This window comes from Pyxicephalus adspersus, chromosome 10 (genome assembly GCF_032062135.1).
Source record: "Pyxicephalus adspersus chromosome 10, UCB_Pads_2.0, whole genome shotgun sequence".
Taxonomy (NCBI): domain Eukaryota; kingdom Metazoa; phylum Chordata; class Amphibia; order Anura; family Pyxicephalidae; genus Pyxicephalus; species Pyxicephalus adspersus.
The window spans coordinates 45,421,246-45,446,484 of NC_092867.1; the positions used below are offsets into that span (position 1 = coordinate 45,421,246).

At 34.2% G+C, this 25,239-nt stretch overlaps 1 protein-coding gene and 1 long non-coding RNA gene across 3 annotated transcripts in view; one reads left to right on the forward strand and one right to left on the reverse strand.

Moving 5' to 3' along the window:
* NRG3 (neuregulin 3) overlaps positions 1 to 25,239 on the forward strand; it is a 432,966-nt gene that overhangs the window by 40,966 nt on the left and 366,761 nt on the right. The window lies entirely within an intron of this gene.
* The window catches only part of LOC140338826 (uncharacterized), a 90,956-nt gene that overhangs the window by 810 nt on the left and 64,907 nt on the right, over positions 1 to 25,239 (reverse strand). The gene's annotated exons all lie outside the window — the stretch shown is intronic.

Consider the following 25,239-nt stretch of genomic DNA (forward strand, 5'->3'; position numbering starts at 1 on the left):
TGAAACAATGGATTCAGTTCCCCTTTAATAATAAAACAAGCAATGCAGCTTTGTTTTAATGTCAACAGTTCATTGGAAGAACTGATCTAAAAAGATGAAGAATGTCTTCTTCATTTATAGACTGTGTGCAGATGCAGTAAGAAGTCGTTATATTCAATTGCACAAGAGACACATTCATTTTGTTATATCTGTGTCACATTTGATTGATTATGAAAGCTTGAAAATTATATATATAGAGAAAGTAATATAGCTGTTTATAAAGTATGCTTGTCAACACATGCTTTCTGTGAAAAAATAGGAGCTATTTGGCTCTTTGTTACACAATACCAGCCTAATATTATATATTTTTTAACGTATACAAATGATTAGTGAGCAGTGGTGTTTCAGACACACCATTACAGTTTTTGTCTGTGGATAATTTTATGTCTCTTATAACTGTTTACAGTTTAAGGACATTAAATTAGTAAGGTATAAAGTCAGCCCAAGAGGCCAGTTAAATTATCATAAAAGTGTTTAACAGCAACGCAGCCTTTGGAGTCAGAAAAAGTAGAGTCAGCACTTGATATCTCTGAAAATGGTGATTTGAAGAAAGCTAATATCATAGTTCGCAGGCCAGGGAGTATTACTGTGCCCTGCTATGACACTTTGACCCTGAGCAAGCGTCTTAGGGATTATAGGGCATCAGTTGTATTATAACCTTTTGTATTGCATGGCTGTCTATTCCTCTATGTTTGTAAATAGTTTTTATTCTGTGCTTTACTTTGTTTTAAAGCTGTAGCCATGCTATATATTTAGATTTCCTTACACTCATGTATATTTATATTGCATAACATATTCTAGACCATGTTGTGGAATGAATTTATTACCCCAGAATTCCATAGCTTTGTTTTTAAAATGAGTTTAAAAAGAGCAGTTCCCCTTATTGAAAGTGCATGCAGGACAGCAAGGGAATGTCTGTATCCACTTAATGCAGAAACTTTGTGAGTTAGAATTTCCTATGTACAGTAACATTACATTTACAAACCTTGTATTGGGCAGTACTTAGTAGATGGAGCATGGCCAGTGCATTTCTCACTGGATTCATTACTTCCCTGCAAACCAACAGCTTGAAAATAGCTAACTCTAAAACCAAAATGGTTTATAGACATTATGGGACTGATTTATTAAAGTTCTCCAAGACTATAGGTCTATAGATCTATAGGATAGACTATCATGGGGAAATTTATTAAAAATATTTTTTTATAAGTCGGCAAAAGTTTTTAGTTGAGGACCAGATCCCTTCCAGGTTTGCTAAATCACCCAGGTTCACCCATGATAGTTTATATTCTCCAGTCTTGGGGAGGCTTAATAAATTAGTGCACATTAATGCACAGAGACTTACGTCTGCCCATTCATGTTTGTGTGCAGTACACACAAAAAATAGACATGGGTGGAAGGATTTTTTTTAATGCACACAACCTTTTTCTAGATGACTACAGTTAAACTTTAGAATACATCAAAATGTAGTCACTATAAAGGGGTACCACTTTTTTCTCCACTATATGCCAGAAGCTTCTTGTGTCCAGGAGTAGATGAAGATAATGAGGGATCACCTAAGTGGAAGTTCCTTTCTTACACACCTTCCTTCTATGTATTTTTAAGTTCTTTTATCCATAGTATGAACTGATAGGAGATCAAAAAGATCCCAGTACTAGTTCACAGATAAAAGGACATAGATTTCTTGAGTGGCAGGGAAGTCATTTCAATTCACATCTCCTTCTGGGCACTAATGGTACAGAAGTGCTCATTGAGGCTGGTGTGATTGGGATACTACCAGTCCCAGACCGCTAATTTCAGTTGTTGGAAAGTAGCCCATGTATTGAATGTTAGATTTGATAGTAAACTGGAGATTTGGTGGGGTAAAGGGAGGAGGTGAGCAAATTGTTCACCTAAAAAATTTTTAGCCAAAAATCTGTTTAAATACAACGTATTGCATTTACTATGCTTGCATTTAAAGCCTACTATCAGCAATCCAGAAAAGAATCTTAACTGCGATCATAATACTAGCCGTACACATTTACTTTTTTTTTTTTTTTGTGGCTTGAACTACATTTACTTACATATTATGGCACATTCTCTTTAACCTGCATTCCAATTTGTGAACAGATTTACAGACCATTTGGCAGGTAGAACACCTTTCATATATGGTATGTATTTGCATTGTTCATGTTAGTTTGTACATTTTTTTTCTATAAATTCATATAATGCTGTGTAAGGCTAAATGAAAATTTAAATAAAGGATAATAACAAAAACACATTAGCCAAATGTATTTAATAACAAAAATGATTTCATTTGGGAGGTGGGGGGTTGATTGATGATCCAATAAATTAGGATGATGCAGAGGAGAAACGGACAGCGGACTCTGCATCAGAGCCTTAAGTTATGATTTTAATAAGCTGATAAGCAGTGGGTGTAATGAAAAAATTACAGTGTTGCACGTATAAGTATCTTGGAATTTGGTTTTACCGTTATCCTCCCCCATATTTTTCTCTATTTTTCCCCAATAAACCGTTTAATTTTGTTTGCCTCTCATCTGTAGGCAGAGAGCATGCCTAATCTCCTTCTTCCTGCTTGTCAAGATAAATAGGTGGTCATTTATCAAGGTGAACGTGGCTGTACAACTGTGATCGCAACCACTTTTGGCTTGCATATATTATTAAAATGTAGATTAAAGACTTGTATACCAGCAGAAGTCTGTGCAGATCAGACAGTGCTCAGTCATTTTCTATGGACTTTGCCTCTGAGCTTATAATAATGTGTAAAAGTAATCTACGCAATGAATATTGTTATTACACATATACAAATATAAAATAACAACAAATAATAATTCTATGCACAATAATAATAATAAATAGTACTAGAGATTAGATGGTTGAAATGAATGATTGACTGCTGGCTTTTACATTATTCTATGAAGGTATGACCTCCTTATGACTATATATATAAAAAATTATAGACTAAAATTTAAACTGTTAAGATTATATATAAAAAAGACTTACTAAAATAAATATGAACTAAGTTTAAGTTTTTGTCTAAAAGTCAATTAAAAATGAAATATAATAATACAGTATTTATATGAAACCATCTGTCATAGCGATAATCCACCAAGCATTTCATACAATAAAATAGTTTCCTCTTAGGCAGGCGTGTTTAGATTCCATAAAGACTCTGTATATACTTGAAAAGTGTATTTGTTGCTTGAACCTACTAGATATTGATGTTATGCTTTTTACAAACCAGCATCCACTTTTTCAGATAAAACATTCCACAAGGAACATCAATTTTCTGTTTGATTTCAATCAGCTTTTTATTACTTAAAGTGGTGGCTTTAAAAGATCCTCAATTCAACCCCCTGAAAGGAAGTAGATGGAGACAACAGATAAAGCCACATTGTCATATGGAGCCATCTACTCCCTTTAAATGATTCTATCACTTACTATGCCAGAAATTTTTTACCTGCTTTAGTAAATGTCTGCAATGTTAGGAAGTGTGTATCCTATAGGCTTTAAACCCTACAAAGGCTTGTCATTTCAAGCAAAGTTTAAAGTAGATGTTAACCCTAATGGAATTAAATTGGATTTACTAAAGTGCTGTGAATCATAAAATCATTTTTTAAAATAAAAGTATGTTTTCACCTTTTTATTACCATCAGTTGCATCTCAGTGCTTTCAATGCTCTCAATGTAAAGCTACATTTTATATGCTAGATAATTTTCTTCCAAGACTTCATCTTAAATGAAAATTTTTATTATACTTTAGCGATCAGTCATGGTAGAAAATAACCAACCAGAAACAACTTCCGTCTTTTCCTATGGTGGAAGACGCAGCAGGTTACCTTCTGCTCATTCTCTTCTTTCTTTTCTCCATAGAACAGAACTGCACTGTGTGTACAGCACTGGTTTTTTCTACGCTCATTGAAAACAATCACAAAAGATTTTTTTCTAGGGACATAAATCTGTTTAATGTTTATTGTATCCTTTGCCAGTGGTCCCTCTTTCTTGAATAATCAAGTCTAATTTTCATGAAAGCAACAGATCTTAAAACATTGAAAACATGTTTTAAAATGTCATTACTATGTTAAAGTTTGTATATGTTTTTTGTATTTGTACTTTTTTTACTTTGTTAAAGTTTGTATTTATTTTTTGTATTTGTACTTATTTTACTTTGTGTTTTAATCTGTTGGTTACTTTTATAGAGTGTTTTTTGACAACCCTAATCTTAGCCCTATATACAGCACAACTTTTTCTCTGCTCTTTATGCAAATATTAAACATGACAACAACATAAAACAATGAAAAAAAGCCAGTGAGAGATGTTCAGATGAAACCAGTAATTTAATTTTACTGATCCAAAATACGGCATTAGGATTCACGAACATGATTGGTGGTGTGTGTCAATTTTCCTACATTAAGCAGCTTGATCCTGTAATCAGGTAATCACTTGTAGACGTTTTGGAAGATGAAGAAATGTAATTAACATGTGAATTGGATGGGGTACACATACTAATTAGGGAAAAAAAGCATGAAAACAAATCTTTCTCAGAGTTAAATTGTTAAAGCTGAACTCTGATCATACACAGTCTATTTACACATTCCAACCTATGAACAGTTTATCTTAACAAAATACTAAAATCTCAGCTTGACCCCAAAGAAGACACAGTAAAAACAACTCAACTAATAATAACCTCAACTGTGGGTGTTAAAGCCAAAAACTTTAATGGCTCCAATTTCTTTTTTTCTAAACACTTCTAGCTAATAGATTTAATTATATTCAAGGTATTAAAGTGAGACATAAGCATTGTATGTATGTAGGTATGTGTCAGTTAAACTAGTTACTCACAAAAATGATATTAAAAGTCAAGACATGACAGAGTTACTTTAATTCTGAATTGTCGTGTTAAAGTGCGCACAATTGTAATTTTCAGCCATGTTATACTAGCGTTATTAAGGCGGTGACAATATTCAGTATAATATTGAATATATATTTATTACTGATATTTACTGTCAAGGGACAAATGCTTTGGTATTTATTATTTTGGGTTAGCCAATGCCTAAAGTGTTAATTTTGTAGCTGTTTCTAAACAAATTCTAACTTCATTATGATAATTCCGAAAATTCTAAAAGGAAAATGTGCTGTCAATGAAAAATATAAGTGATTTTTTAAACCTGGGCTTGTTAATATTCATTGAACAATGGAGCCAACAAACATCATATTCGTTCTTGCACAATCCTACAAGGCGAGTTTGGGTGCTACTGAAATGTGGGTTGCCAAATGGCATTGTGTGCACCACCATTCATTTAGTTTTATTAGATGCCTTCACACTTTTTTGGTGATCTTCCAAGATATAAAGTTCCACCAGTCACTATTTTATAGTATTTTCCACACAGTAGCAAACTGGCATATTAGCTCATCAGATCTTTAAAAAGACACTGCATGTTGCATAAGTCATTAGGTTATGCTTTGATAAGCAGAAGTTCCACAATGCATTTCCAATAATCCAATGCAATAAGTGCAAACACCTTAGAAATATAATGGAAACTAAATTCCATAACTTGTCTTATTCCCCTAGCTGCCACACCAAGGACAGGGTTTGAGTGGTCACGGATGGTGACTGATGAATATATATGGATATATATATATATATATTTTACTAGCCTAGATTGAAAATTATTTTGGTACCATCAGTTTTTTTCTTAAATCCTGTGAGCGACATTTCCTTCCGAATATCAACTGCAATATGCCTTGCGCACATTTTGGCATTGGATCAATGATGACAATTTTTCACAGCTACTGACATGTGTCTCAGCCTAAAGGTTAGTGGGATTATACGAATAAATCATGATCGTTTCACTTTAACACACTGACAGAAATGGACTAAAACTCTCCTTGAGCATCTTTATCAATCTTTATAAACCAAAACCCAAGAGAAGGCCTACATTGCATGTCTTGATATGTTGCTGGAGATCATGAAATTTGAATTTGTGCCCAAAGATAAGTGCAGTAAAATAAGACAATGTTATATATGAGGACAGCATTCTTCTTTACTTGTACCTCAAACAGATTTGCCTGAATCAACTAGCTTTAGATTATGAAAAATATCTTAAACTGCATTTAATATTTACATATGTATTTTCCTTGACATTTTATTATTACATTAGTGCCATTCTATTGAGTTTTTCTTTTGAGATTTTTGCTGTTACTTTATTGGAAGCTACACCCATTAGTGCATTCCTCTAATGTTTTGTGCACTAATATTTCATGAGCTGTCCTATGCATTATTTATCTTATGTGAACAATGTTACATGCAGATACGATAGATAAAGAACTAAACAAGAAGCACTTCTTATAACAATGTTTAATCTTTTTCAATTCCATATAAATATATATATATATATATATATATATATATATATATATTTATATCATTGACAGGTTTAATAGTCCACTGGACTTTGACAGCTGTCATTGTCCAGAAACTGGGCAGGCTAAGCATACATGTCATTGTCACTGTACAGTAGGGCTTATTTACAAAAATGTGAATTTTAAACAAATTAGATCCCAGTTACAATTCTACTTCTCCATAAAACCCCAAAGAACTTATTCCCATTGCTTGTTATAGTTGCCAAACTTGCTGGAAGATTTAGCCCCTAGGCAAATGGTACATGCTGCAAAGTCTGTATGTCAAAATAATTCAGCATTTTATTTATTAGTAAAGAATATCACACTAAAAATCCAGATAAAGATTATAAAGTCATACATAAAGTAGGAATTCTATAAAATATTAGTTCAAAGTTTAGTGCTAAAAGAAAGGCTGTGTTTAAACAAATTCAGAGCTCTTCTTTAAAAAATGATTTTGCAGGCTGTATGTTTTTTTCTGCAACAGAGGTTCAAAAAGTACTGAAGCCAGTAAATCAGAATGACTACCAGCCATCCACATTTTTAAAAGTTCAGCATTGGAAAACTCACCCAAAAAAATCTCAAGGTTAAGCAATGTTTTATTTCAATATGGGACCTGATAACAAGGCATGCTTTTCTCACTTCCTGGCTGAGTGATAATGGATTCATTAATACCACTTCAAAAGAACTACATGTGCCATTTATTTTATCATGTACTAGTATCGTTCTTTTTGACACAAGAAAAAACTCCAATTTAAAGTGTTTATCTTGGATACAATGAAAGGATTCTTACAGCACATGCAAACTATACTGATTTAAACTGAGAGCAGTGTTTTTACCCAACCTCAGTCTATGGTCCTACAGCAAATTTAAGATTGTTAGGACTTATTCAATAAGATGCATCTGCACCCACTGTACTGTATAGTTTTATTAAAGGATACCTCTACTTTTACTTAAAAGGCTAGGATTAGGATCAATCTGATTTCAATTTAGTTTCCAACTAAAATCAACATTTTCCCTTTGTTTTAATAGATTTGCCATCCCATTAATAACTCTAGGAACAGAACCCTTTTAACAAATAAGTGGTTTAACACTCACATGACATGCATAGATGATATTAGGCTATGTACACATGTGAGACGATTCTCACACAATACGAACGATCAGGGGAGAATCTAACGTGTACAGCGGTCGCTCAACATCGTTCATGAATCAGTCATGACGCGAGAATGTCAATGGAAAAATGTAGGTGTGTATGCAGCCTTACTATAAGACAAAGACAGGTAGAATAGCTATAAAGAATTTAGAGCATTGGGGGGCAAGAATTTTATGCCAGGCTTTATTTCCACTGTAACCATTGTTTTAAATTTAGTGTACTTCATTGTATAATAAACATAAAAGAAAATTTTCCAATAATACATTCATACTTTTTATGACTTTCTCTCCTCTCTACATCCAACTAGCCGTGCAATCTGTGATAAACTCTCACCTGGCTAGCTGAAGTGTATCAGGTCATATCGTAATCATCTATATCCAATCATTGTTACAAGTAGTGTTGGTTGGGTAGTTCCAATTGGAATCAATTCCAGCTTGCAGCAGAACTTTTATGACCACAGATTGGAATTCAAAAGAAGAGCAATCATTGAGCAATCAAGTCATTGATTTTATGGCTCATTAACAAAACACAATTCATTTTGTGTTTCCAGCATCTTGTTAGTTTTTTTTTATTAGAATAAATGTATTTATTTTGTGTACAGCATCATGTATTAGATTGATGATCCATTGGCTGTTTAGGGAAATGCAGTTTATAAGGGTTACATATGTATCTTGTAATACTATAGTCAGATTATAGTCAATGTGGCTTCAGCCTGCAGACAAAAGGAGTCTATTCAAAGGATGTGAGTATGCAAAGCTTTGAAATGTTTTCATTATTGTTTTATTGTGCCCCAACTATAGACCTAAACATTTTTAGACATTCTTATCAAACATTAAAGGAGCTTTAAAATAAGTCTACACTGACCTTTGTAGTTGCAGGAAGTTTGAATAAATGGATCCTCAAAGTTCATAACAGAGAATCTGTTGTTTTCTATTGTCTAAGGGTGATTATTGCATTGTACTATTTATTTTAAATGCAATTTCAATGCACCTTTGCAATCACCTGAGTTGCATCATACAAAATCATATGGTAATGGACTTCCATGAAAGGCGGAAAAAATGCAGTACTACACTGTCTGGGGAAAAGAAGTCCCCAGACTTGTGGTGATTGTGGTTATGATCTGAGGATGCTTTAGTTTATCAGGTCTAAGTTCAGCATTGTTATGTGCCAAAAAAATTTAGACCAGTTTATTTCCTGAATACACTGATTAACCAGATTATTTCCAACTCTCTCATGATCAATACAAGATCTTGGCAAACACTAATGCAACTCTGAATGGATATAAATGTCTTACATTGCATAGGCTTGAGCCAATCCTTATTTAGTAAAATTATGTAAAATAATGTATTTATAAAATAGTATTTTAGAGCTATTACACTACAGGTAGTCCCCGGGTTACATACAAGATTGGGACTGTAGGTTTGTTGTATGTAAGTTGGAACAGGTACATTATTTTAATAAATGCAATTAGGACAGATGTTTGTCTCAACATATTATTAGTCTGGGTGGTATCAGTTACTATGCAAAGACATTTGTCTTGGTCATTAAAGAGTTACAAGATGTTGCAGAAGAGCTCAGTCCTTAAGATCACCCACAACCTCAGCTGTGTTTATCAAAAGATTTCTTCTGCAAGTCATGCAAACCATTCTCTCCCCCAATCAAGCCTCTGTCCTGCACATGAGCGAGCGGGGAAGCTTTGTTCTTATCTAGGAGTTGTCTGTGTGTCGGATGTCCTTAACTCGGGGAGTACCTGTATAATATAATAATGATAAATATACACTGCATTTTTGCCAGTAGTGAATTAAAGTGCCTTTTACAGTACATTGTGGTACAACAGGCTGGATACAGAAGCATTCTCAGGACAGCTGCTTGGCCTGAAGCCAGGTCATTTTGGAAGCACAGCAACTCTTTTATGCATTGGCTAGTGTAATAAATTGTATTTCAAACAATATAAGCAAAAGGATTAAATTGTGAGTCCTCAAATAATAAAAAGGCCGATATTTCATGGAATTGGAGTATCAGCTAAAGAGGGATTGCCATTGTTGACCTATCTCCAAAAATAATAGTTGTACAACCACCTTTTGCTTTAACATGGTCTAACCCAGAGTTAAACAATTTATGGTAATGTCAACACTTATTTGTGTTTTGTATTCTTGTTCCAGCCTAGTGACTAATACAATTCTGAAACCTCTGAATGTGTGTGACACAGGACAAATAGCATGGCAGCCTGCATATTCTTTTATGACAGGTTCACTTTAATCTAGAAATGCAGTTTTCAGTATCAGTCAGTGATGACCTCCTACTGTTACCTTTGGCAAGAAGAGGAAACAGTAATAACATTACTGAACTGGCCAAGAACCCCTATTTTTAATTGTGTGATAGCATAAAAATAGAGTTCTGTTTTGGATAACTCACATGTGCAAATCTTTGTCCATTTGGGTTTAATTTACACTTTTTGTTGTGTTTACATTTACATTTTTGTCTTTGTACACAGAAATAATTACTAGTTTAAAAATCTCAGATAAGTGTAATCCATTCCTTTCTCACTCAATCAGAGTAATTCTTTCTGCCTTAGATACAGTCAGCCTGAAACTAGTGAGTACAACATAATTGCAGCCACAACAAAGTTGCAGATTCACTTCCTGAAGAGCAGGAACTCAATTATTGGATAGTGCTGCTAATAATAGGAATCATTATACTGCTGTTGTAAATATGTGGAAAATGTTTATTTTGTAATAACTGTTGATTTATCAGCATTGGGGAAATCATGAAAAGTCAAGCTGAATGGATTTCTAAAATACATTACACCTGATTGCAAAGCACTAATGGATATTCACGTTTGAAATTCACACAGAATAGATTTTTACAGTGTGGAAAAAGCTAAATTGTTAATGAATTACAAATTGCAGTAGACTATTGTTTAGAAAGGCATTGCACTTTCATGGCACTGTTGAATGATACAAGCTTTGTTGGTATGGTAAACTGATTTTCTGAGATTGGAGGGATGTGCTAAAATGTGTCTCTACAAGCAAAAACTAAAAGGTATTTTTCTAGGTGCTGCCATTCTATCCACCTTTGTCCTCATGAAAAAGGAACAGTCTAAAATGAAGCTCTGTCTGCGCATCAGGCTCTTGATCTTGGAACAGAAGTTCCTATTTGTTAATTGACAAATCTTATTCTTTTGTGCTGATACCAAAAACTTCTAAATAATGATTACTTATTTGGTGAAGCTCACCTTCACTGCTCTATCGAAATTTTAAAGCTCTGCATACATAATAAGATTTCCTACTGGGACTGGAACACTGATTTATTATATCCATATTTCCAAAAAATTAAGGGCATTTAAAGTACCATGCAAGCTTCCCACAAGAAAAATGTAAATTTTAGGAGAAAGTAAAGGGATGCCCTTGTTAGTCTGCTGCTGCTCTTTAGCTATCTAGTAAAGTCTTTTTTCCATTATTGCGTTTACACAATGAATGTTGACTTCACATGTATTGGTTTGCTTGGTTGCTATTCATGGCTAATGACACCACAAATGGACCCTAACAACATAAGAACCCATTTTGTGTGTGATGTGGTGCATTGGGTAGTTCATCCAAATTGAGCAGTGTGTAACTTTAATGGAAATAAATCCTTAGAGTCATGGGGTAAAAAGATGAACCACATGTGTAGCAGGAAGTAACAACACTCATTTTTATTATTATGATTTAGAAACTTTTGCTGGAAACCATGACCTAAATAGTCTCTCCTTGCATTGCCTTTGTAAACAAGATATAGTCATATAAACATGTATTGTTTGGAAAGAAGTAACGTCTCGAACCTAAAATATTACATACTTGTTACTAAATCCTATTGCTAAATTCTAACACTAAATAGAAGAATAATATATATATATATAAATAATAATAAAAAATATATATATACATAGCCGAGCCTTTTATCTGTCCAACATGTCACAGCCAAGTACCTTTAAACAAGAACAAAGCCTGGTTTTTATGATGCTTTTAGGGCTAAATTCTATTATCAGTTTGCTTGACGTAATGGAGGGTGTCAGGCCTATAGCTACAGATTAGTTGCTGCTTTCACAAGGCAAGTAGGGAAAAGTAATTAATCTTTTTAATACAGCAGGTTACTTTTCCATGAAACCATAACTCTTGTTTAATAGTCTTGAAGAGATGGGAGAAAACAACATAAAGCTATAAGGTCAGCTATCCTCCTCTTGTATTCCCAGAAAGAATTGAAACCAAAATGTAGTGCAGGATTTAAAATGGAACTGAGCACAAAAACTGAAGGTTTGCTTTGTATAAGAAACATCTAAAAGTGAACAATCTAAAGTAGTGGCCTCAAAAAACATTGTTTTCTAGAAAAAAACAAACAGTGCTCTTTATATGTATTTATAGAACAAACCTTTTATTAGAGGCCAGACTTGGTCAATAGTGAACTAAAGCTTGGAACAAGCACTAACAAGAGCCATTTGCTAGGGTACATGGGTGATCCTAAATTGGCTGGGGGTTTGTTTGGGATGGTATCACCTTAGAGTTCACAGCAAACTCAAACTTCATCTCTATTCCTGGTATGTGAGGGTGCCCAGGCACTCCTGTACCTACAGCATATATCTGTAGTGGTAGCCCTAAGAAACTGCTGCCACTGAAAGCTAGTATCAGGAGATCGGGTTTGGTGCTTCTTGCTGAGGTTCTGATTACGGAAGCAGAACCCTGCCTTTATGGAGATGTCCACCTCTAGTAATGTGATAAGATGCGCAGAGACCCCAATACTGAAGACTAGTCATTTGCAGGCTGTCTTTTTCAGAGGTCTACTTGAAGAGAAAAGTGAGTTAACAAACTTCTACTTCTACTAGTCTACTACTGGACATCCACGGTATGGATCTTTTGTCTAAAGCGTTTTGTGGATTTTTGTATGTGTGAATGCTTATACATGTTTATGGCATTTTTAGATTGACTGCTTAATTGAACCACTTAGAAAATACGTAAAAAAACATTAAACCTAACTCCTGTGGCCTTGATTCCAGGTTGGTCCTAATACTGAATGTAACAATGATACTAATATTTTTAAATGATATATATGTATATGTTTTTTCTTTATGTTGTATTAAGTTTGTAGGTATCAATTTAGTTCCTGAAGAAGTAGGCATGAGTATATGAAACGCGTTGAACAAATAATATTTGAGTTTTTTATGTATTTTAGTATGTGCTTCGTGAATCACATGACCAGGCAGTTCTATTACCACATAACTTGAATTATTTAGATCATAAGCTTATTTGCTCAAGAGATGTATCAGGAAAATCCTATTCTGTTCTCTCAAATGCAAATGTTTTAAACACTGTCAATAATATTGTTAATATTATTAATAAACAGGATTTATATACCGCCAATATATCACGCAGTGCTATACATTTAATAAGGGTTTCAAATGAGAGACAAATACAGACAATGACACAGGAGGAACACTTGACCCAGCATTCAGCCATGGGCATGAGAAGGAATCTGCTTTATCGAAGTTATACGAGTTGGGGTATAGTAATGTAATTTACTACAGGAATACACCACTAGACCTGTAATGGGTTAGTGTGGGGCTAGCGTAGCCACTCTCAAACAGAAAATGCAACTGCCCATTTTTTTGATAATGAAACTGAACATTTGCATATGCATGCTGGAGAAAGTTAGGAAAACTATATTATTTTTTTATTTTGCCAAAAAGTGATATTTAATGTTAATATTTTACTTATAAATTTTATATTGTTATTATTTTTAATTTTTTTTATTAATCATTTTAAAATATATTATATATATAAATATATTTCTTATATTATATTATTTTGCTTAAAAAATAAATGAAAATGAATAATATGTTACTATGAATGTCACAAGCATTGCACATTCTAAAGCTGGTAACTTTGTTATGCCATATTACATGTACCTATGCGATCATGTAACCGTTTATTAAATTTAAAAGCTGCAAATGTAATTATGTTATGAAACAATACAAACATATCTTTAATTATACATTTAATATTAGGCATAATATGATCTTCCCACACATTCTAAGGAATATATGTCTGGAGGAACATATAAACTAATTTTGTTAGCCCAACATCACCATGTGTATATGTATGCACAGCTTTGCTTAGCAATTCACAGGCAAAGGTGCCATGTTTAGCAGCCAACGATGACAGACATTGCCTGGCAAATCTGTAGACAGGTTACCTGTTTGTGTGCAAGTTTGGAAAATCTTGAATCATTATAATTATTGTGTATTAATGAATCCGCAGGGCTTTTACATAGCTACAATATAAATCTTAGAGATCAAGCTCCCAAAAATAGAGCAATCAAAAGAGCTGGGGGCATAGCTGAGCATTACTATTCAGTGACGCGGTACCAGCCTTTCAGCAGCTGTAGAACCAGCAATTGTAACCATACCATAGTGATTTCACTGCATTATTATTATTGGTTATTGTACTATTAGAAAAAACAAGAAATAACAAAGAGTTCTAATTGGTATTTTGAAAAATCAAAAGCCTGGTCTGACCGGTAAGGGTCACCTACATCAGATGGTACCTACCAAGTTTCTACTTTAAGGGCAAGAAAAGGGTTTGGGGCTCAAAAACAAAGGTGAGTTGAGGAACCCGGGAGCATTTGCCCTGACTAGGATAAATAAAGGGAAAGTGTGAGAGTATTATTTTTCTGAAGAACTTGCTTGCAAGGGGATAATTTAAAAAGGCATCAAACAAAAATTAAGGCAAGTCTTAATAGACCCATTTTGTCTCTATATTATCCCAACAGACATTGACGTGTATCTACACACAAATATGTAATGTATTGCATATGGCCAATATTTAAATTGTGGTGTCTACATTAATTTTAGGCATTTTCCCTTTCTTTAATGTGGTTTTCCTTTCCTATCATGTCTACACTAATATCCCCAGTATATGAGGAGAAGCCGTGGTTGCCACAATGGTTTGTACTTTACACTTGTCTGCCTTGGGACAGGGACATTTTTTATTTTTTGTAAGATCAACAGATATTTTCTGTACTTAGAGCTAGTAAACTGTAATATATCACGTATTTGTTTTTTGGTGGTTTAGAAATGTTTTAAAGGGGAATTTCAGTCTAATTAGACATAAAACTACCCCATGGCTACTTAATGCTCATATAGTTATCCTATTTGTCTTTGTCCCAAAGTAATGTTATGTGTGTGAAAAAAATTGTTCCCCTTTTTTCATAGCATAGTTTGTTTTGGTATTAGCTATTTTGCGTTGTTAAATCATTTCCTGTTCAGGCCAGTACATTTTAAAAAGAAAAAAGCATACAGTCAGTTGATCTGTCATTGAAAATCTTTCTGGTTTGTTTGCTTAGCAGCTAGAAGTTTATCTTCTTCTCTTGACACACCAAGAAAACATCATCCTTACAGCAGAGATCCTATTTCAGAACTTATTTGGCCACCTCAGGGTCCACAAGAAAATGAAACCAAGTATTCCATATAAGATACCTAACAGGAATCTGTTCCTAGAAATAATCATGGTGTGGCAGAAAGAGAAATGTTGAGTGTAGTTTCATTTAAAAAGCAGAACAGATCAACATTAGATGTCGGAGGTTGTATTTTAATCTTTTATTCACTCCAAAAAAATTATGTACATTTTAAAATATGGTAAATGCTAGCATTTTAGATTTTTTCAGAAACTGATTTTTTTTTTTTTTTTTACAAATTTGACATTGTACAAATGCTTTTTACATCTCAATATGTGTCCATACAGACACATATTTTATGCATCTCTTTGGGGATGTTTAAGCAAATGAGCATTACTGTGTTTTTGACAGAAAATACATTCTGCTTACCTTTGCAGGCTTTGTTAGCTTGACTTTAGTAAATAAGGCTGAGAACTCTTATTCATTAGCCTGCAGAGAAAACTAGCTGGGACGTGAAAAGAAAATGTTTTTCAGGAAGATTATTGATTTAATGCAGTGCTGAGATTATCTAGTTTCACAGACACCTTTTCTTTGCTCTGTTAGAAGTGAGATTTGAATTTCTTAATTTCAGCAGCAGACTTGCTTGTCTTGACTTCTTGCCTATAACTCTCATTCTTTTTTTCATCCAAGTGGGGATTGATAATGGGTTTATTGGATTAAATGTTTGTAGCATTAGGGAAAGGCACATTCATTGCCAGTTTGGATACTTTCTGTTATTCTAATGTAGTTGCCATTTTTTTTTTTAAAAGATAAGACTAATTTAATTAATTCATGCATGAATTTGCAAGAGAGCTAAACAATTGTTATGTTTTCACAACTCTTTCTCAGTGGAAATGAGTTTCTTTCTTTTCAAATAGAACCTCTTTTTAGAAGTTTTAAAAGTAATTATATATATTTTGCCAGTTTAACAAAAGTATTTTTCCTACAGTTGTTAAATGCTTTCTTTATTAGGGCGTTATCATCTGTGTTAAGAGTAGACATTTTCATGTTAATTTATCACTTTCAGGAACCTAGTTATAGGCACCAAGACTATATGTTTATAATGTTTGCTTAGCATTCTGTTTGTAACAGATTGTCAACACTTGCTGCTATACAGCTTTTATTATTACCTACAAAATAGGGCCAAAGTGCAGTGTAGTATAAAAAGGCAAATTATATTATTTCCTTAGGCTACTTCCCAAGGATGGTGGATGCAGTAGGGCATTCCAAGCCTTTGTTTCTTCAACATCTGTCCAATTTGAAATCCTTCTATTGTTCTGTTGCCGGGAGTTAAATTCTACTATCTGCTCTCTGCAATACACTCCAGTGTTCACTGCACATTTAGGATGCATTTTGTAGCATTTCTAAAATCTAGAACAGGCTGTGGTGTCCACTGGGCCTTCCCTTCCATTCTCTTCTACCTATAACGTTTATGCAACTGCTTTTACCTCTGTTTGTACCTCTGTCAGGTACACAAACAATTCATAATAAGAGAGCCGATACTACTATATTTTTTTAGTTGTTCTACGGTTTATACAAAATAGGGAATAGTATGCATTAAATATTTAACTATGCCCCACTGTCATTGGCAGCAATGATATTGAAGTACTTGGGGTGTCAGACTTAGATCCTGTCCAAAATGGGCAAGTTGATAGGGTCTCTTTAAGCTGCTGCAGCTGTGCTTTCTTGCTACAGATTTGAACAGTGTGACACTGGAAATGTCAGGTGTACAGCAAATTGTGTCAATGAGCCAGTTCTATTCAAACCTATTTTTACCATAATGTTGTATTTTCTGTTCTCTTTTCTGAGGTTTTAGCCAGTCTCAGTTGGGTTTCCTCTTAACTAAACAGCCTTTCGTTCATTTTCTATAACATATAAATGTGTTTGGTACAATGCGGTGCATGGGGGAATTGAATGTCTTAGAACAGAGCAGGTCTAAGACAGAGCATTGTGTAGCACAAAACATTGATCAGTAGCATTGGCTCTTGAAGAATTGAAAAGGCTTTTTTATGTAGTCTCATGCAAAAAAAATTGTGCAACTCATGAGTTTGTAAAAGGCCCCAGGGCTTTATAACAGTAACCTTAATTGCACAGAGTCAGCATATCCCGGTGCTTCCTTCTGGATCATTTTTATGAGATAGTTATAAAAGGGCTAAAGCAGATTTGGAGTTCCATTTTCCTTTTTACTAAATGACATTTAAGCATACCTTATGTGACTCAAACTTAGAAAAATGTAAAGAAAGAATATTTAAAATGGGTCAGTCTTTTTATTGGATCTGAAATATAATACCAAAGCCTTTACCTTCATAGAGGTCTCCCATTTATTATCATGGTAAAAGTGTTGTTAGGTTATCAGACTCCTATAAATATATGCAACTGTAACACGATGAACAAAGTGCAGCAAACAACAGCAAATAAAAATTACAGCAATTTAAAATTGATCATAAAAAGTCCAAGAGCCTTCTTTTCCATTGGCCATAAATTTTGCTATACCAAAGTAAAAATAACAGCAAGATCTGCATATATTGCTTTTCATGTTAAAATGCATTTATATGTGCATGAAGTAATGTGAAGTTGCTGTCCTTTGTTGGAGAAAGGTTAATCATTTACCTGTTTACACATTTCAGTTAGTACTCAACTGTTTTATGCCGCACGTTACCGGATGTCATTATTAACAGGCAAATTCTGCTGAGGAGCTTTTATGGTGTCAGTTGACATTTACAGCACTATTGCACATAGGTTATAAGTGAGCATGTAGAGACTTCCATTGATCCCCACTACGCTTGATGGTGTATAGCAGGTCACCCATTAGAAATGTTACAAGAAACATCCAATGATTACAGTGACCACATCAGGCCAACCAGATCTAGCAGACATGAAACACATATCACTGTTCAATTTATTGGTTGACATTTACAGTATTTTATATGTTAAACATTGTTAATACAAATCCACAACTCCACGTTTTTGCAACCAAATCTGGTAAATGTAATTCAGTATCCCTATGGCTGTAGAATTAAAGAAATACATCAAATATACCATCTACATCTATAGAAAAGCAGATGCTTTTGGCTGCAGAGTAAGCTCATTTTTAACTCTTTTATGAAGGCGGAATTATAATATGAAAGGCAGAAGAAAAATGTGAAACTTGCTGTCTGTCAGAAAGGCATTTGTCACAAAACATCTGTCATACTCCGTGTCAGACATCACTTCCGATTCTCTATTCTAAATACATATTTTTCAGATGGATAAGCAGAGTTAGGCTAGTCATGTTGTAAGCACTAAAAATATACAATCTTGATACTGATATCCCAAACCCCCATACCAATGTTGAATTCATTTTGTAAGAAATGTTTTAACTAGGCAATATTTATAGACTAAGAAGGCCACATGACTTAAACGTTTTATGGCAGCACGGTGGCTCAGGGGTTAGCACTCTGGCCTTTGCAGCGCTAGGTCCTAGGTTTGAATCCCAGCCAGGACACTATCTGCATGGAGTTTGCAGGTTCTCTCCGTGTCTGCATGGGTTTCCTCCAGGTACTCCGGTTTCCTCCCACATCCCAAAAACATGCAGTTTGGTTAATTAGCTTCCCCCTAAATTGATCTTAGACTACATTAATAACATATGACTATAGTAGGGACATTAGATTGTGAGCTCCTTTGAGGGACAGTTAGTGACATGACTTTGTACAGCGCTGCATAATATGATGGTGCTATATAAATACTGTGTAATAATAATGTTTATCTATGCTATATTTATTTTTGTATATATATATATTTATATTTATATATGACTTATATACATATTTTTTTCATTTATGTAGACATATGATAGTGCTTTCATTCTGCATTTTGTTTTTTATATCTCTCTCAGTATGACTGAGATCATAGGATCCCACATTCCACAATTCCTCATATTTTTTCCTACATGCAAAAGATTGAATTGAAAAAAAAATGATTACACTATCTAAAGAGAAGAGGCTTTTAGCAAGTCTATAGTTTATTAAACTAAGGTAGTAAAAAGTAGAAGAAAGAAAAATGATATCTCAGCTACCACAATGCAGTAGAAGCTGCTGTTTTGTTCTGTACAAGCTGTGCTGCAATACTGATTTTTAGGCGCTATGTGTTTGTAAAAAAAAAAGTGTTAATTGGTTATACTTAAAGAGTGCAGTTATAATTAAAAAATAGAAATAAAAATGCATGACAGCTCACTGTATTCTGCTTAGATAAAACAGAAATCAAAAAGTGTTAAAGCAGCGCAGAAAAAAACAATATACTAATAAGTGCCTGGGAATGATTGGAACCCTACCATGTTGTGAATCATTCTTAATAAAATAGGCTATTCAATTTTGTACATGACTATAATGTTGTTATCTTAAATACATTGTCTTCTTAAAGGTATTGGCAGGTATAAAGGTATAAAGGTATAGGCATAATTAAATGAGAGGTATACCTAAAAAAAAGGTTTTATTTTGTTAAGCTGCATCTGCACCTATAGACTGTAAATATTACTGAAACCTTGTTTCATTTAAGTCACTTCATTACATCTTAAGTATTCTTTTTCTGATAATAATCATAGGCATAAATTAGCATCTGAAAAAAATGTCTCCATCTTTGTGGGCCTGGTGTGATACCAGTGTCTAGTTAAAATTTTAAAGGGATCCTGTGACTATACAGGAAGGTTATGATTAGCAATTTGAAGAGACATGCTGCCCTAATGCACTGTTCCTGGATGTGTCATAGTACAGGTAGCAGGCAGTATGTTCTTGTTTCAGCACCAGTCACTGACAAATAAAATCTTTCCATCAAAATACAGAAAGGCCAATACATAATGAGCACTCCTTGGTAGAAGCTCTAGGCGGTGAAAAAGGTCAGATAAAATGGTATAATTTAAGAACAGAAGCATCTATTTTGTGGATCCAGTTTTTAGTCTAAATAGCTGCAGCAAATAAATAAAATAAATAAAAAATTAAAAGATTGATATGAATAATAAGAATTGTACCGATAATGAAGTTTAATTAAAGTTGAACCTAATATTTATATTTGTTTCTGTTGCATTTCAAGAACAGGCTTCGCTAGTCTTTCTTCCTCTCCTATCTTCCTTCTTTCCGCCTTACTTCTGTTTTCTATCCTCTTTCTTCTCTCCTTTCCTTTCCTTTTCCTTTCTTTCCTTCATTCCTTCCTTATCTCTTTCTTTGTCTTCCTTCTTGTTTTTCTTATTTGCTTTCCTTGCACATAGCTTACATATAAAATAACTCCTGCACACCTTTGGTTACACCTAATTATCAGTTGAAATGTTTCCTTTATTAGTGGTGGTCACATACTGTACTGTACATAATTGTTCCTGAGAACAGAGGTGCCAGACATTCCTATGTAGAATTTTGTTTTTATGTTTGATGTAGCTTATGGAGTATACTAAGCGATTTGTTTTTTTTGTTTCTCCGGTTGATGACAGCTCTTTTGAGCGACCATTGTGATGGCTAAATTTGGTACAAGCATATTGAAGCAAACAAGGTTGCAAATTAAATGCCTTTCCACAGGCCATTATATTGACATCCAGTAATCCCAAAATGCATTGTGGATGAGTGGGTAGAGTTTAAATTTGACTTTTACATTCCTACTTCGATCTGTATAATGCCAAATTATTTCAGAGGCCATGCATATGGCTTCTGAAAGAGAAATCCCATTGCTTTTTTGTTCTTTTGAAACCTATTTTATGAATAAATATTCATGTGCAGCTAAAACCCCCTGAAAACCAGCTAGCTGAATCCTGTCTGCGCACCATTTTCTGTTATAAGGTTAAAGTCATTGTGTCAACGACTTCATGCTGCCTGATTGATGTATGCCTCATTTTTCTGAATGCATTATGTTAAAACTTGGTCTGCATCCTTCTTTTCTAGATGAAACACAGTATATTGCATCAAGTTCAGCATGACTATTTTTAGATACTCATTTTTTTCTGGTAGCCTATCAAACTGGATACTGAAGAATTTACATAGATGTTGCATGTAGGATACCACTGATGAAAAGAGAATATGTCAAAGTGTCAATGTGTTTATCTCACATATACCTAAGCATTAGGACTACTGTCATTTATTTTCAATTCTATTTTCAATCAATATACCTGTAGTAATTACAATTTATTTTTTATCAATCCATGTAATCAAGTACATAATTTGATAATTGATATGAATCAATTTTACCATTTTATCTAAAGGAAATATTGATGTCAATATCAAAAGTAGTTAGTTTCCATTTTCATTATGATGGTTAATCAATTCATATGAAAAAACGCCCTGCGGTTTAATTTAATTGTTCAATTGAATTGATTATTTAATTGATAGAAAATATAGCGTAGCGTATGGATACTTTTAGGAAAATTTTGCTTCATCCCGGTTTAAATTTAGTATTGTACTTTAGGCTATAGAGCAGTGTTTCTCTACCTCTTTAACATGGTGGAACCCCTTGAAAAACCTTTCGGGTCTTCAGGGAACTTCTACTGTAATTATGATATCCACATCTCACAGTATGTTAGCAAGGTAGTCAGTTGGAAGAATTTCGCTCTTACAAATAGCCTAAAAGATATTTGGTATCCAGTAAACTGACCAGAGAGACACAAATTGCTCATTGCTCAAAAAAACTGAAGCAACCTCTGGAGGAACCCTGGCTGGGAAACACTGCTAGAGTGTATTCCACTTTCCATTGCTTTGAATAGGACATATGGAAATTGGGGGAGGCAACCGGACAGCTGGTGAACTGGTGAAAAAGTCCTTGATACCTTTACATCAAATCACACATAAAATAAAAACACAGTGAAAAAAAACAATATATTATTGGTAATACAATATTTTTTTTGAAAAAATTAATAGGCAATTTATCAAAAAATATTAATTACTGTATTATTCTTCTGTTTCTTTGAAAGGGGCTTACATAATTTATTGGGTCGTCTAATAAACATGCCCAGTTTTCAGTCTTTCCCTTAATTCTCAACTAGGGTTGAGAATTTCAGAAAATCAGAATTTTCTAAATTTCTATCATTTATTTTATTATTCTATAGCTATATACACATGCTAGATAATTGTCAAAAATCTAAGGTGTGTACAGTTTTCTCCTTATCACTACACCACCAAGCAGGGGCAGCCATTGTAATTTCCTATGATGGAGGATGCAGCAGGGTGCCTTCTGCTCTTCCTCCCTTGTCCATAGAACAGCCTTTGGTTACAAACGATTGTTTCCAGAGACAGAAATCTGAAATCTGTATGCAGCTTTACTGAATATAGATGGATGACAAAACACCAGTTTCTCAGTGTAAAACCCTTGTCCAGAACCAGAACTCGGCAAGCGTCATTCACCTAATAAAGCACTCTACACCTATAGTAGGCCCCCGCTCAGCCTCGGGAGGCTAATTACACCGTCCCAGCTTGCGATTGCCCCAAGATTTCTGTACACAAGGGATAGCGTCTGGGGAAGGACTGACAAAGGAGCAGAAGCCCACAGACAATGCAGTATCAAGATTCCAGCAAAATCAAGTCCAGAATACAGAGCCAGAGGTCATTCACCAGTAATCAGTCCACCCAGTCAGTCCAAGCAGCATACACTTGCAGGATCAGAAACAGGCAAAGTCAACCAGCAGCAGGTCAGCCCAGTTTAATGCTACAACAGGCACTGGCAACTGTAAGCAGAAAGGCTATAAAGCCCAAGCAGGAATGAGTTAGGAACTCATTTGCCAGTGTGCGCTGGGGATGCCGATATAATACATCTGAGCACGGCTAAAGGGAAAGCAGGGGCCGCTGCTATTTTTTAGTTCTCCCTTCTGCTGCAAGTGATATAAAGGGTGTTTGATACTGTGATGACCAAGCATCACCTAACACTTACTTAATGAGTGGAGTGGCAAAGCCTACACTGTTCAGCTGGAATCATGAAATAATAGTGCAAAGAGGACCAAATCTAACAATGGAGTCCTAGTTCCCAAACTCCTACTATCCCCATAAGGGGGATAACTCATTTAGCTTAGTGAACCAGTAAGGTTCTTCTGATTTTATCCATTCAACCATGCAAAAAACTCTTTCTTTTTGCACATGATTAGGTATTCTTTGCAATATGAATTTTTATCACATTTAGTAAGCTAAGTGAATTATCCCTTGCAGAGTAATAATTCACTTTTCTACATGAACAGCCTAATCTCCTTTAGTAAATCAACCTCAATGTTTATTTTTTCAAAACGGAGATTAATCGTGTGGTTATAACACAGGCAGAATATTCTACTTATCTCTCATTAGCATGATGTCAGCAACTGCACTGACATTTCAGTATCTTCAAGGTACAAACAGAAGGATCTGATATGTTTGCTAAGATGCTTGAAATGTACATAGCTATAACCTAAAGGAGTTTTTTTTTCTTCTTCTTGTTCTAAATACGCCAGCATTTCTTTAAATTTACAGGCAGAAGGTGAGTGTAAATGCATTTCCAATACTACTGAAGTAATGTAGAGGAGCTCAGAGTAGATCAATTGATGCCACACATGGTGGTAATTACAGTTTTCATGTGAGTCCTGTGAATGGCGTTACGTGTGCTGCCCCCAGGCAAGGCAGTGAAAAATAGCCCAAGGCTTAGTAATTCTCAGGGTTCCATTTTCAGTAAATGAGAACTCTGGGGGAACTAGTTGGTCACGTACATAGAAGGCAGACTGCCTGACTCGAAGAAAGCAAAGTGATGCTCACAGCTGCCAATCACCCAGCAATACTGTGACACTCCAAAATGACCATGTTATTGAAATCAAGTATGACAACAGAAAATATCAGCTGTATGCAAAAGCGTGGAAAAAGGAATTTTAAAATTGAAATGACAGCTTATGTCAACTCTGGGAAAAAGAATGCATAGGAAGAATGCTATCTTACATTTCTTTATATTTGTGCAATCACAGCAAAATTCTTCCCTGCATCCTTGAAATATAACGTACATTGAAATGTTTATAAACTGAAATATTTGTTATGCAATGCTTGGTATTATTTCTACTTATAACACTTCTTTGCTTCCAGTGTTTCTTTTAACCGTATGACATCAAATAATTGTTGCTGAATAAATCATTCCTAATGATTAAAGCTTCCTGTGCTGGTCATCATTTGTATAATGCCAGCATTGGTATTGGGAAACTGCCGATTGAATTGCTGTGTGTTAACAAAATATATGTATGAAGCATTATAGTCAGTTGACTTTCACGTAATTATTTTCAATCATATTCATATATACGGAAAAAACATTTCCTTTTTTTTGAACGCATAAAATCAATATTTTTTTCTTTTTTGTCTCATTAACAAAAAGAAAATGAAGAGCTCCCCCGAAGAGTAGTTTAAGGGAAGTGTAAATCCATCAAAATAAAATTTCCTCTTAATTCAAGAATATAAACAGTAACAATTTTATTAATTTGAACTACTTCATAATAAAGTGATTCAAACGCCATGAATCATGAAGTTTAATTTTCTAATTAATAAAATTGTTACTGTTCTTATTCTTAAATTAAGAAGTGGAAATTTGATTTTGATGGATTGATACTTCCCTTAAACAACTTATCATGGGAACTCTTCTTTTTCATGTTGTTATTTTTTATATGAGTGATGGGAGAACAAAAGGTTTTTTTTTAGTACTAGTATGAAGTAACTTTGGTTCCCCAATAATGTTAGCTTAATTTATAAAACTTTAACTTATTCTCTTTTTTTAAACATTAGTGAAAATAAAGTGTAAAAAATATATTCAACAAATTGATTTTGCAAAATGTTTAAAGGGAAAGTAGAGTATGTATAGTGAGGCTATATTTTGAGCTTTTATTGCACTATATCTATGTCCTAAAGTATTTTTGCTATTGATTTAAACATAGGCATGCATAGGGATTAACCACAAGAGAAATCAGTGTATTTGACTCCCTTCCTAAAATACTACAATGGTGATAGGCAGAACTAAATAATGTGTGCTTTGGCTGCCCACTCACCTCCTCATAATTGAAACCTTTGACCATTGTGCTCATTAAAACCTCTGTGTATTGATGGACATAGTCTGGGCATGTTTACATGCATTTAGGCAATGCAAGAAGATCTGATCTCAGTGTGCACAGCCTTTCTCTGTATCTTTTTTAATTTCTGTGCATTACCTTTGTATGCACTTCATGACCCATATTCTCTTCAATCAGTA